This window comes from Odocoileus virginianus, chromosome 5, assembly GCF_023699985.2.
Source record: "Odocoileus virginianus isolate 20LAN1187 ecotype Illinois chromosome 5, Ovbor_1.2, whole genome shotgun sequence".
Classification (NCBI taxonomy): Eukaryota; Metazoa; Chordata; class Mammalia; order Artiodactyla; family Cervidae; genus Odocoileus; species Odocoileus virginianus.
Genome location: NC_069678.1, coordinates 53,107,458 through 53,120,791, shown reverse-complemented (window position 1 = coordinate 53,120,791; position 13,334 = coordinate 53,107,458). Strand labels below are relative to the sequence as shown.

The window sequence follows — 13,334 nt, the reverse complement described above, 5'->3', positions numbered from 1 at the left end:
GCATCGGAGTCTTTTCAAATGAGTCAGTTCTTCACATCAAGCAGCCAAAACATTGGAGTTTCAGCTTCAACATTAGTCCTTCCAATGAACACTCAGGACTGATCTCCTTTAGGATGGACTGGTTGGATCTCCTTGCTGCCCAAAGGACTCTCAAGAGTCTTCTCCAACACCACAGTTCAAAAGCATCAATTCTTCTTTATGATCCAATTTTCATATCCATACATGACTACTGGAAAAACCATAGCTGTGACTAGATGGATCTTGACTAGGTTGGTCATAGCTTTTCTTCCATGGAGCAAGCACCTTTTAATTTCATGGCTATAGTCATATCTGCAGTGATTTTGGAGCCCAAGAAAATAAAGTCTGTTATTGTCCCATTGTTTCCCCATGTATTTGCCATGAAGTGATGGTACCAGATTCTATGATCTTCATTTTTTGAATGTTGACTTTTTCTTTCCCCAGAATTAAAGGCAAATGTTTAATGAACCATGTTCAAACACAAGCTAGTCAATGAAGAACTTTAGGTTCAAAGGGCCAGATGATCTACATCCCTAAGAAACTGCAATCAACTTCTCAACCTGATTTGAGTATTTTCACATTGCATTTTGCTGCCACAAAGTTAGTTGTATATTTTTGAGCATTGATCTATCACTAAAAGATTTAAGTTAGGAGACAGAAATAAAATGTTTTATATCTGTATTAAAAAAAAAAATCTGTCAATTAACAAGGAGCCAGGTGTCAGTTTCCTATGGGGGGAACATTCTTATGGAGGTATTGTAAGGCCAAGTCTGTCCACTTCATCTCTTGTTCTTTAACAGACTCTGTGGTGCCTCCGTTGTCCTGTTCGGGTTCAGGGAGCTCATTCACTGGTACTTGCAACATCCTCATAAGGCAGTTTGTCTTCTCGCCAAGCATCGTCAGTCAAATCCAAGATCCTTCCATCTCTCTGTACCTCACTGTCCATTCTCTTGCAGCTTTGATCTTGTCGGATGGGACCTGGAATGCCTTTTTCCCCGCTAAATATGACCCTCTCGGGCCACCACTGTCCGTACAGGCGTGGGATCCCACCCCACGGGATCCAGTTTTTTCACTCTCCTCTTTCAACTTCATCAAAAGGTTCTTTAGTTCCTCTTCGATTTCTGCGACAAGGGTAATGTCATCTGCATATCTAAGGTTATCGATATTTCTTCTGTCAACATTGATTCCAGTTTGTGCTTCATCCAGCCCAGCATTTCACATGATGTACTCTACATATAAGTTAAATAAGCAGGATGACAACATACAGCCTTGATGTATTCCTTTCCCAATTTGGAACCAGTCTGTTGTTCTATGTCTGGTTCTAACTGCTGCTTCTTGACCTGATACAGGTTTCTGAGGAGGCAAGTAAGGTGGTCTGGTATTCCCATCACTTTAAGAATTTTTCACAGTTCATTGTGATCAACACAGTCAAAGTCACTGGAAAAGGTCAGTTTTCATTCCAATCCCAAAAAAAAGGCAATGCCAAAGAATGTTCGGCCTACTGCACAGTTGCACTTATCTCACACACTAGCAAAATAATACTCAAAATTCTTGCTCAAAACAGTATGCAAACTGTGAACTTCCAGATATTCAAGCTGGATTTAGAAAAGGCAGAGGAACCAGAGATCAAATTGCCAACATCCACTGGATCATCGAAAAAGCAAAGAGAGTTCCAGAAAAACATCTATTTCTGCTTTGTTGACTACACCAAAGCCTTTGACTGTGAGGATCACAACAAACTGGAAAATTCTTCAAGATATGGGAATACCAGACAACCTTACCTCCCTCACAAGAAATCTATATGCAGGTCAAGAAGCAACAGTTAGAATTGGACATGGATCAACAGACTGGCCCCAAATAGGGAAAGGAGTATGTCAAGGTTGTATATTGTCACCCTGCTTATTTAACTTATATGCAGAATATATCATGCAAAATGCCAGGCTTAATGAAGCACAAACTGGTCAAAATTGGCAGGAGAAATGCTATTAACCTCATATATGCAGATGACACCACACTTATGGCAGAAAGCAAAGAAGAACTGAAGACCCTCTTGATGAAAGTGAAAAAGGAGAGTGAAAAAGTTGGCTTAAAACTCAACATTCAGAAAGCTAAGATCATGGCATCAGGTCCCATCACTTCATGGGAAATAGGTGGGGAAACAGTGGAAACAGTGACAAACTTTATTTGGGGGGCTCCAAAATCACTGTAGATGGTGACTGCAGCCATGAAATTAAAAACATTTGCTCCTTGGAAGAAAAGCTATGACCAACCTAGACAGCAAATTAAAAAGCAGAGACTTTTCTTTGCCAACAAAGGTCCATTTATTCAAAGCTATGGTTTTTCCAGGGTCATGTATGGATGTGAGACTTGGACTATAAAGAAAGCTGAGCACAAGAGAATTGATGTTTTTGGACTGTGGTGTTGGAGAAGACTCTTGAGACTCCCTTGGACTGCAAGGAGATGCAACCCGTCCATCCTACAGGAAATCAGTCCTGAATATTCATTGGAAGGACTGATGCTGAAGCTGTAACTCCAATAGTTTGGCCACCTGATGGGAAGAACTGACTCATTGGAAAAGACCCTTATGTTGGGAAAGATTGAAGGTGGGAGGTCAAGGGGACAACAGAGGATGAGATGGTTGGATGGCATCACCTACTCAATAGACATGAGCTTGAGTAAGCTCTGGGAATTGGTGATGGACAGGGAAACCTGGCGTGCTGCAGTCCATGGGGTTGCAAAGAGTCAGGCACGATTGAGTAACTGAACTGAACTGAACACAGTCAAAAGCTTTAGAGTAGTCAATTAAGGAGAAATGGATATTTTTCTGGAATTATCTAGCTTTTTCTATGATCCAACAGATGTTGGCAATTTGATCCCCGGTTCTTCTGACTTTTCTAAATCCGGCTTGAGCATCTGGAATTTCTCAGTTCACATACTGTTGAGGCCCAGTTTGAAGAATTTTGAGCATCACTTTGCTAGCGTGTGAGGTAACTGCAATTGTGTGGTAGCTTGAATAGTCTTTGGCATTGACTTTCTTTGGGATTGGAATGAAAACTGACCTTTTCCACTGCTGTGGCCACTGCTGAATTTTCCAAATTTGAAAACTGGTATATCTCATACAGCGCTTCCACAGCATCATCTTTTTGGATTTGAAATAGTTCAGCTGGAATTCCATTAGCTTTATTAGCTTTGCTCGTAGTGATGTTTCCTAAAGCCCACTTGACTTCACACTCCAGGATGTCTAGCTTTAGGTCAGTGATTACACCATCATGGTTATCCAGGTCATTGAGATCTCTTTTGTATAGTTATTCTGTTTATCTTTTCCACCTCTTCTTAATATCTTCTGTTTCTGTTAGGTCCATACATTTTCTTTCTTTTATTGTGCCCATCTTTGCATAAAATATTCCCTTAGTATCTCTAATTTTCTTAAAGAGATCTCTAGTTTTTCCCATTCTATTGTTTTCCTCTACTTATTTGCATTGATCACTTGGGAAGAGTTTCTTATCTCTCCTTGCTATTCTTTCGAGCTCTGAATTCTGATGGGTATAATTTATCTTTTCTCCTTTGCCTTTTGCATCTCTTCTTTTCTCAGCTGTGTAAGGCCTCCTCAAACTACAATTTTGCCTTTTTGCATTTCTTTTTCTTGTGGATGATTTTGATCATTGCCTCCTGTACAATACTACAAACCTCCATCCTTAGTTCTTTAGGCACTTTGTCAATCAGATCTAATCTGAATCTCTTTTTGCATTTCTTTTTCTTATGGATGATTTTGATCATTGCCTCCTGTACAATACTACAAACCTCCATCCTTAGTTCTTCAGGCACTTTGTCAATCAGATCTAATCTGAATCTGTTTGTCACTGCCACTGTATAATCTTAAGAGATCTAATTTAAGTCATACCTTTATGGCCTAGTGGTTTTCTCTACTTCCTTCAATTTAAGTCTGAATTTTGCAACAAATAAGTCTGAATTTTGCAACAATGAGTTCATGATCATATATATATATATATATACACACACACACATAAACATATTCATATATATATATGTTTTTCTATGTATTAGCCTCTGCTGCTGCTGCTAAGTGACTTATATATATACACACACACACATAAACATATTCATATATATATATATGTTTTTCTATGTATTAGCCTCTGCTGCTGCTGCTAAGTCACTTCAGTCATGTCCAACTCTGTGCGACCCCATAAACAGCAGCCCAGCAGGCTCCTCTGTCCCTGGGATTCTCCAGGCAAGAACACTGGGGTGGGTTGCCACTTCCTTCTCCAATGCATGCATGCATGCTAAGTCGCTTCAGTCGTGTCCAACTCTCTGTGACCCTATGGATAGCATCCCACTAGGCTCCTCTGTCCACAGGTTTCTCTAGGCAAGAATACTGTAGTGGGTTGCCATTTTCTTCTCCAGCAGTAACCTCTGTGTGTGTGTGTGTGTGTGTGTGTGTGTGTGTGTATATATACATATATATATAAACATATACACATATCTGTATATGTATGTTTTTGTGGTGTATGTTTCTGTGAAATTCTGTGCTAAAACATATATGTGGGGGGGGTGCTAACTATAATCACAAACCATAAGGATAGAGTGAATGGAAGAGGAGGAATATAGTTGCCATGAAAATGCACGTCTCAGATCTTCTACTGTGGGGAGCATAAATGACCAGCAGCTCATCTATTTTACTCTGAAATATAACACCGCATTTACAGTGAGGCCAACTTTCCCATAAGCTGCTCCTGCCAAGGAATAAGCTTTGCAAGAATACTAAAACAGGTCAAGTCCTGGGAGATGTGGACTTCTTTGAGAGGTGACTTTAGCTTGATCAATTTCATCAACTTTACTAAATTCTCTGAATTGTATTTCTACCTAAAACTCCTCCACTCAATTTTTCTTCCTTTCGTCACTCCTTCAAAATATCAAAACTGCAAACTGGTCTGACAGATCTCCCAGCCACCATCAGGTCCCTCTATTGTTTTCTCCTCACAGGCATTTCCTATGAGGAGTAATATTTCTGATGTATCTAAACAATCTTGGTGTCTGCCTCTTAGATGACCTCAAACTAACACAAGAAGTAAGTAAAGGCAGAAAACTTTAGAAAAAGAAAAGAATATAGTCTTAACTCAGCAAAATTAACCTTAAGTTCTAAAAGCTAAAATCCTGCATAAAATGACAAAACATACAAGCCAATTCAGGACACACATCCATTGAAATGTGTGTAAGTTAAAGCCATGGGGTAGGTATCAGAGAAGATAGTAATTGTGATATAACTGAAGCAAGACCATTTAGACCAAAAAATCTAAATAAGGAAAATTTGTAACCAGGTCCCATCTCCATCACATACAACCAGAAGAATGCTCCTCAGTCTCCCCAGAAGAGAGCATGTGTGTCAGGCACTTAACTGAGAACAAGGAGGAGGAGATATTTTAGAAATAATCTTTATTTCATCTCCCCAAACTGAATAGCAAAGTTTTCCACACAGTTGAAAGAAGAAGATAGAGAGATGGAAAAAGACCAACAGACAGATAGGAGAGGCGGGTAGATAAGGAGGCAGAGAGGGAAGGAAAGACAGGAAAGAAGGAAGGAAGAAGGATGGATCCCTCTGAGATACTAGGTTTGGCAAATCCAGCAAATAAAAATGCAAGGTGGGCCATAAAATTTTAAGTATAATAATGATTTGTAGTATAATGTGTTACATGCAATGTTTGGGACACACTTCTGTGAGAAATGTATTTATCATTTATCTGAAATTCAAATTTAATGAGGCATTCTGTACTGCAACCTTACGAGGTACACCACTGAAAAATTTCAAAACACCACAAATAAAGAGAAAGCCTTAAAGTTTTCCAGAAATAAATATATAAAAACTGGGAATAGGAGTGGTGTCTCACTTTCTAAAGGCAACCACAAGAGATAAACAAAAATTGAGCCATGTGTTTGAAATTCTGTGGGAAAAATTATTTTCATCCTAGAATTTTATGCCCTGACAAACTAAGTTAGGATATAAATTCTCAGACATGTGAAGTCTCAAAATATACCTCTAATAGCCATATGATATAAGCTGAGCTTTGATCTAAATATAATTTTGCTATTACCACATTGGGTAATCTGATTAACTAAGAGAAACTGGGAGCAGCAGAAGACTCAAAGGGATAGAGTGCTACAAATTATGATATTCAGCCCTTTTGAGGAACTCCAGTGGCTCTGCCTCTTGGTGTCCATTCCCTCAGAAAACTCCCTCTTGCAGTGGACAAACGTCCACTGTATGACCAACAGAATGGAACAGAAATTATAGTATGTCATGCACAAGATGAGGTTACAAAAGGTTACAGTATCCTTTTAACTCAAAAATACCTGTGCTTGTGTGTATGCTCTGGGGGTAATCAGCTGCCATGCTTGAGGATACACAAAGTTTTGAGGATCCTTGAAGTGTCCCATGTGGCAAAGAACTGAAGCTTTTCTCCAACAGCCGCCGGAATGAGGCTTCTTAGAATTTGATTGTCCAACCCCAAATGAAGCTTCAAATGATGCAGCCCCACTTAACATCTCAATGGCACCTTCATGAGAGATGCTGAGCAAAACCAACCAGCTATATGGGCTCCTGGATGCCTGACTTCCAGAAACTGTGACATAATACATGTTTGTTGTTTTAGGCTACTAAATTTGAGGAGAGTTCATTTTGAACTACTTTGTTATTATTGTCAGTTGCTAAGTCATGTATAATCATAAGGGACTTTTTTAGGTCATATCTGAATGGTCTAGAACTTTTCCCTACTTTCTTCAATTTAAGTCTGAATTTTGCAATAAGGAGCTCATGATCTGGGCCACAGTCAGCTCCCAGTCCTGTTTTTCTGACTATACAAGCTTCTCCATCTTTGGCTGCAAAGAATATAATTAATCTAATTTCAGTATATTCAGTGATGTCCATGTGTAGAGTCATCTCTTCTATTGTTGGAAGAGGGTGTTTGCTATGACCTGTGTATTCTCTTGGCAAAACTCTGTTAGCCTTTGCCCTGTTTCATTTTGTACTCCAAGACCAAACCTGCCTGTTACTTCAGGTATCTCTTAACTTCCTACTTTTGCTTTCCAGTCCCCTATGATGAAAAGGACACCTTTTTTAATGTTAGTTATAGAAGGTCTTGTAGGTCATCATAGAACCATTCAACTTCAGCTTCTTTGGCATTAGCAGTTGGGGCATAGACTTGGCTTACTGTGATATTGAATGGTTTTCTTTGGAAACAAATAGAGATCATTCTGTCATTTTTGAGATTGCACCCCCCAAGTACTGCATTTCAGACCCTTGTTGACTATGAGGGCTATAGTCATCTGCAAGAAAAAGAAATGCAAAAAGGCAAAATGGTGTCTGAGTAGGCCTTACAAATAGCTGAGAAGATAAGAGAAGCAAAAGGTAATGGAGCAAAGATATGCCCATCTGAATGCAGTTCCAAAGAATAGCAAGGAGAGATAAAAAAGCCTTCTTCAGCAATCAATGCAAATATAGAGAAAAACAATGCAATGGCAAGACTAGAGATGTCTTCAAGAAAATTAGAGATACCAAGGAAACATTTCATGCAAAGATGGGCACAATAAAGGGCAGAAATGTTATGTATGTAACAAAAGCAAAATATATTAAGATGAGGTCACAAGAATATACAGAAGAACTACTCAAAAAAAGATCTTAATTACCCAGATAAACACGATGGTGTGATCACTCACCCATAGCCAGACATCTTGGAACGCAAAGTCAAGTGGGCCTTAAGAAGCATCACTACAAATAAAGCTAGTGGAGGTGATGGAATTCCAGTTGAGCTATTTCAAATCCTAAATGATGATGCTGTGAAAGTGCTGCACTCAATATGCCAGCAAATTTGGAAAACTCAGCAGAGGCCACAGGACTGGAAAAGGTCAGTTTTCATTCCAATCCCAAAGAAAGGCAATGCCAAAGAATGTTCAAACTACCACACAGTTGCACTCATCTCACATGCTAGCAAAGGTAATGCTTAAAATTCTCCAAATTTGGCTTCAACAGTATATGAACTGAGAAATTCCAGATGCTCAAGCTGGATTTAGAAAAGGCAGAGGAACCAGAAATCAACCAACATCCACTGGATCATAGAAAAGGCAAGAGAATTCCAGAAAAACATCTACTTCTGCTTTATTGACAGGCCAAAGCCCTTGACTGTGTGGATGGCAACAAACTATGGAAACTTCTTCAAGAGATGGGGATACCCCTTATCTGCCTCCTGAGAAACTATATACAGGTCTAGAAGCAATAGTTAGAATCAGACATGGGCTGAACCAGACAACGACTGGTTCAAAACTGTGAAAGGAGTACATCAAGGCTGTATATTGAAGCCTGTTTATGCAGAGAACTTCGTATGAAATGCCGTGCTGAATAAAACACAAGCTGGAATCAAAATTGCTTGGAGAAATATCAATAACCTTTGCAGATAACACCACCCTTGTGGCAGAAAGTGAAGAGGAACTAAAGAGCCCCTTGATGAAACTGAAAGAGGAAAGTGAAAAAGCTGGCTTAAACTCAAGATTCAAAAAACAAAGATCATGGTGTCCAGTCCCATCACTCAGGCCAAATAGTTGGGGAAACAGTGGCAGACTTTCTTGGGCCCTCAAATCATTGCAGATGGTGACTGCAGCCATGAAATTAAAAGATGCTTGCTCCTTGGAAGAAAAACTGTGACAAACCTAGACAGCATATTAAAAAGGAGAGACATTACTTTGTCAACAAAGTTCATCTAGTCAAGGCCCTGATTTTTCCAGTAGTTATGTATGGATGCAAGAGTTGGACTATAAAGCAAGCTGAGTGCCAAAGGATTGATGCTTTTCAATTGTAGTGTTGGAGCAGACTCTTGAGAGTCCTTTGGACTGCAAAGAGATCCAACTAGTCAATCCTAAAGGAAATCAATCCTGAATATTCCTTGAAAGGACTGATGCTGAAGTGGAAACTCCAATACATTGGCCACCTGACGCGAAGAGCTTACTCATTGGAAAAGACCCTGATGCTGGGCAAGATTGAAGACAGGAAGAGAAGGGGATAACAGAGGATGAGATGGTTGAAAGGCACCACCGACTCAAGTGGACATGAGCTTGAGCAAGCTCCAGGAGCTAGTGATGGATAGGGAGACCTGGCATGCTGCAGTCCACGTGGTCACAAAGAGTCAGACACAACTGAGTGACTGAACTGAACTGAAGTCATGTCCTACTGTTTGTGACCCCATGGACTCTAACATGCCAGTCTCCTCTGTCCTCCACCATCTCCCGGGGTTTGGTCAAACTCATGCCCGTTGAGTTAGTGATGCCACCTAACCATATGCCTAATGAAAAACCTAACAATGCAAAATCTTCACTTCTCAAAATACAACCACAGAAAGAGTAGAATAGTTTTATTTTTTTAGTTTTTGTTTAAAAAGCATTTAAGGAAATATCTAAATGATTACAAAGTCGTTTTATCTGTGGAGAAGGAGTCTAGATTTGTGAAAGGAGAAAGGCAGATGATTATAACTTTTTATTATAATTCTTTTTTATCACCCATCATTATAACTTTTTAATATTATTTGAATTTTTTAAATAAATATGTGTTACAATAGTATACAGATGTTCATATGTAAAGAAAACATAGCTGCTCAATGATTTTGTTTAAATATTTAATATGGATAAATTTTGTTAGCCTTTACTCTAGTAAGAAATCCACACACACAAACCCTGAAAAAACAAAGTAGACATAATCATATCTTATTTATAGATATATATACAACAAAAGTAGGTGTTCAATAGATTTTTGTTGTTATTGTTTAGTTGCTATACCATGTCTAACTCTTTTGTGATCCCGTGGATTGTAGCCCACCAGGCCCCTCTGTCCAATGGATTTCCTAGGCAAGAATACTGGAATGTCTTGCCATTTCCTTCTCTGGGGGAATCTCCCTGACCCAGGGATCAAACCCTCATCTCTTACATTATAGATGGATTCTTGACCACAGAGCCACCTTATTAATGTTTTTTTTTTCTGTTAATACTATTATTTTTCATTGTGCAAAATGCTTAAGTCCCCATCTAACCAGCTCCAAGAGAGAAGAAAATCAGTACTGAATTCTGAAAGAACTAAGTAGGGTAATTTTAAACATTTGTTTTAGAAAGATTGTCTCTGTATTATCCAGGCAATCTTTTTTTCCTTTCAAGTTTCTGATCACTTAGGTCACTTTTCCCCTCCATCAGCATAGATAATTTAGCTGAATTCATGTTTAGTTGAACCAGCAGTAGGGATCTAACAGAATGAGTTATTATCTTTCTCTCTTGGATCCTTGCCAAAACAATGTGTCTTCCTATTGAATACTGCAGCTCTGAGGCCAGTTTGGATACTGAAATAAAAATTCCACATGTTATTTCAGAAACAGTGCTACTAATACTATTTCAATACGAATAGAAACAACACGATTTATAAGCACCCCAACTAGAACATCACATCCCAAGTCAGTTTATAGGCTAACTTGAAACAAGCAGCATATAGATGCCAATTGCTCTGAAATTTAATTAGCAAAAGGTATGTTGACCACGGCCATTGTTCAAAGATTTCTTAGTAAAATGCATATATCCCTAGAAAGCATAATACTTTAAGATAGCAACCCAAAGCCTAAAAATTATATGATTATTGCTGCAGAAAGAAGGCACTAGTGGTAAAAGTACTGACTAGTACAGTGAAAGCCGGATATTGAACTAGCTGTAATAAGAAATCCATGGGGAATAGAGATTTCCAAAACTGCAAATAACCAAGCACCACACCATGTTGCATACCAATTGGTAAATTTGTTAATATGGGCAAGATGAGTTTTCCCCCACAAAAGACCCTCTGTTAGAATTGTAAAAAAAAAAAAAAAAAATCATTATGAGCTGGAAGACCAGGATTGACTGTTTGAAGACCTGTGATATAATACAAACACACACATCAAAATTATGCATTTATTAAAAGGCCTCTCCCAACACCATGCAATTCTGATTCACTCCCTCTTCCATGCTCTACACCACTTTCACCCAATAAATCCTAATCTTTAAAGTGCCACACAGCTTTGAAATGTAAAGCATGTAATCTGAGAAAACGTCATAATTTGGAATGTCTGTACTTTATTTCTACACAGGCTTTTCTCAAGTGGAAGTTTGCTGGTGGTCTGAGGCTCTGTAGATCACCCACAATGCTACATGTTGCCCTTCCAGTTGTGTATGACAGGCTGGCCATGTTTGTAAATCTCTTCTTCTTTCAAAGGAACAATTAAAATGACCAGTCAGGGTCAGGAATGTCTGTTATTTCTGGAATCTTTCTCCCTCACTTCTGCAGAGTGCAATTATAAAATCACTGCAAGAGGCAGGAATAGAAAGTGAGGAAAAACTCAGGACATTTTTTTTTAAATCAATCTATTATATATGTTTGATTGTGTTTAGACGGAAATAAATACCTGAGAATCCACGATCCAAGGGAACAACTAGTATTTGGCATCAGCTAAAGTCTAACAGTGTGGTTTCCCCATCATCCTAGTGCTCTTTTCTCTAACCCAAATTAACCATTATCCTGAATACCATGTTCATCTTTGAAAGTTAGTCGCTCAGTTGTGTTTCTTTGTAGCCCTATGGACTGTAGCCCACCAGGCTCCTCTGTCCATGGGATTCTCCAGGTGAGAATACTGGAGTGGGCAGCCATTATTCTTCTTTACCTGGCATCTATTTTTATGTATTTCATTATATATATATATAATTAATATGTTTTAATTTTTAACTTCAGCATACAGTATTTAATCTTTCAGAACCTTTTTTCATTTACTATTATGTTGCTAATGTTCATCCATATAGTTGCATACCACTGTTTCAAACTGCTATATAATATTCAAATATGTAACTTCATTTTACTTTCATATTTGTGTTTTGACATGTTACCCCCAAAATCATCATTAAGAACCTATAAGTTACCCTTAGTAACTTCAATATTTCAGTGTGAAGCACATCCTGGGATAAGGTCTTTGAACAAAACATTACCTGATTCTCTCTACAGTTATATGGGCATTACTGACTGATTTACTCTCCATAAAAACTCAGGTGGAGAGAAGGCTTTTCATTGTGCCTCTCTTTCATTAAAAACTACAAAAACAGCAATAAAAAAAAGGCAAAACATCAATTTTTAAGCAACTCGGTGATTTCAATATTAGATTGTCTTTTGTTAACGAAAAGAAAAAAAAAAAAAAAAAACAGTTACTTAACAATCTCTACTACCTGAAATGTGGTGTCAGGCTTAAAGAGTTGGATCATTTTTTAATGCAGCCCACCCTATGAAAGTCTGGTTTGTAGGGTCTGCACTTATGACTATACAACTATGAGCTGCTGTTTCTGAAATGACAAGCATTAAAAAGCTATACCAACCTCATGCCAGTGCAGGACCTCTTCCAAATGATCCCACGTGCCAGCAGGCAGTGTGACTTAGTGGCCTGCATACACAGGACCCCAGCTCTCTCCTACTGGAGAGCTAGTCTTGCTAATCTTGATATAAAACAGGCCTTTTGATGAAATTGATTAGCACTTCTCTCTGCCTCATCCTGTTAATTGAGGTTTTAGAGGACATCGTATATTGGCCATTATTATAGAAGGTAGGATAAAGCCTTAGTTTTTAGGCTCTTTTCCTTCCCTCCAAATTACTGTACTTACAGAAATACACGCTGCAGTGAGTGGGACACTGCCCTCTTTACACACTTCTTACTGAACCAAGTGTTTTTCACACTCCTTGAGGCAGGTACTATTTGTCTAATTATAATTTTAGACTAATGATGTTCTGTGTATAGAGAAGGGGAGGAAATAAAAGAGCTTTGGGTAAGTTCAAGGAGCAGTCCTGGGTAGATTGTATAGAATAGGGCAAGCACACATAGCATAAGAGCTGAAAGTCTGGGCCTGTGGCCTTGTCAGCAGGGTCCGGCTGTATGAGCTCCAGGAAAGCACTTATCATTAGGTTTTGCTTTCTTTAGTGGAAAATCTACAATGAATTGGGCTGCAATCAGTGGGATGATTTCTTTCCTGCTCCTTATTTTAAAATACTTTTCTTTATTTACTTATTTTGGCGGCACTGGCTCTTCGTTGCTGCAGGGGTTTTCCTCTCGTTGCGGTGAGTGGGGCTCCTCTCTAGTTGTGGTGTACAGACTTCTCCTTGCCGTGGCTTCTTCTGTTGTGGAGCGCAGACTGCAGTTCATGTGGGCTCGGTAGTTGTGGCTGCTGAGCTCTAGAGCACGGGCTCAATAGTTGTGGTGCGCAGACAG

The 13,334-nt window shown here is 38.9% G+C and overlaps 1 pseudogene; it reads right to left on the bottom strand.

The window, feature by feature from the left end:
• Positions 1–707: 707 nt before the first annotated feature.
• On the bottom strand, positions 708–1,028 carry LOC110135871 (anaphase-promoting complex subunit 13 pseudogene; annotated as a pseudogene).
• Positions 1,029–13,334: the final 12,306 nt, after the last annotated feature.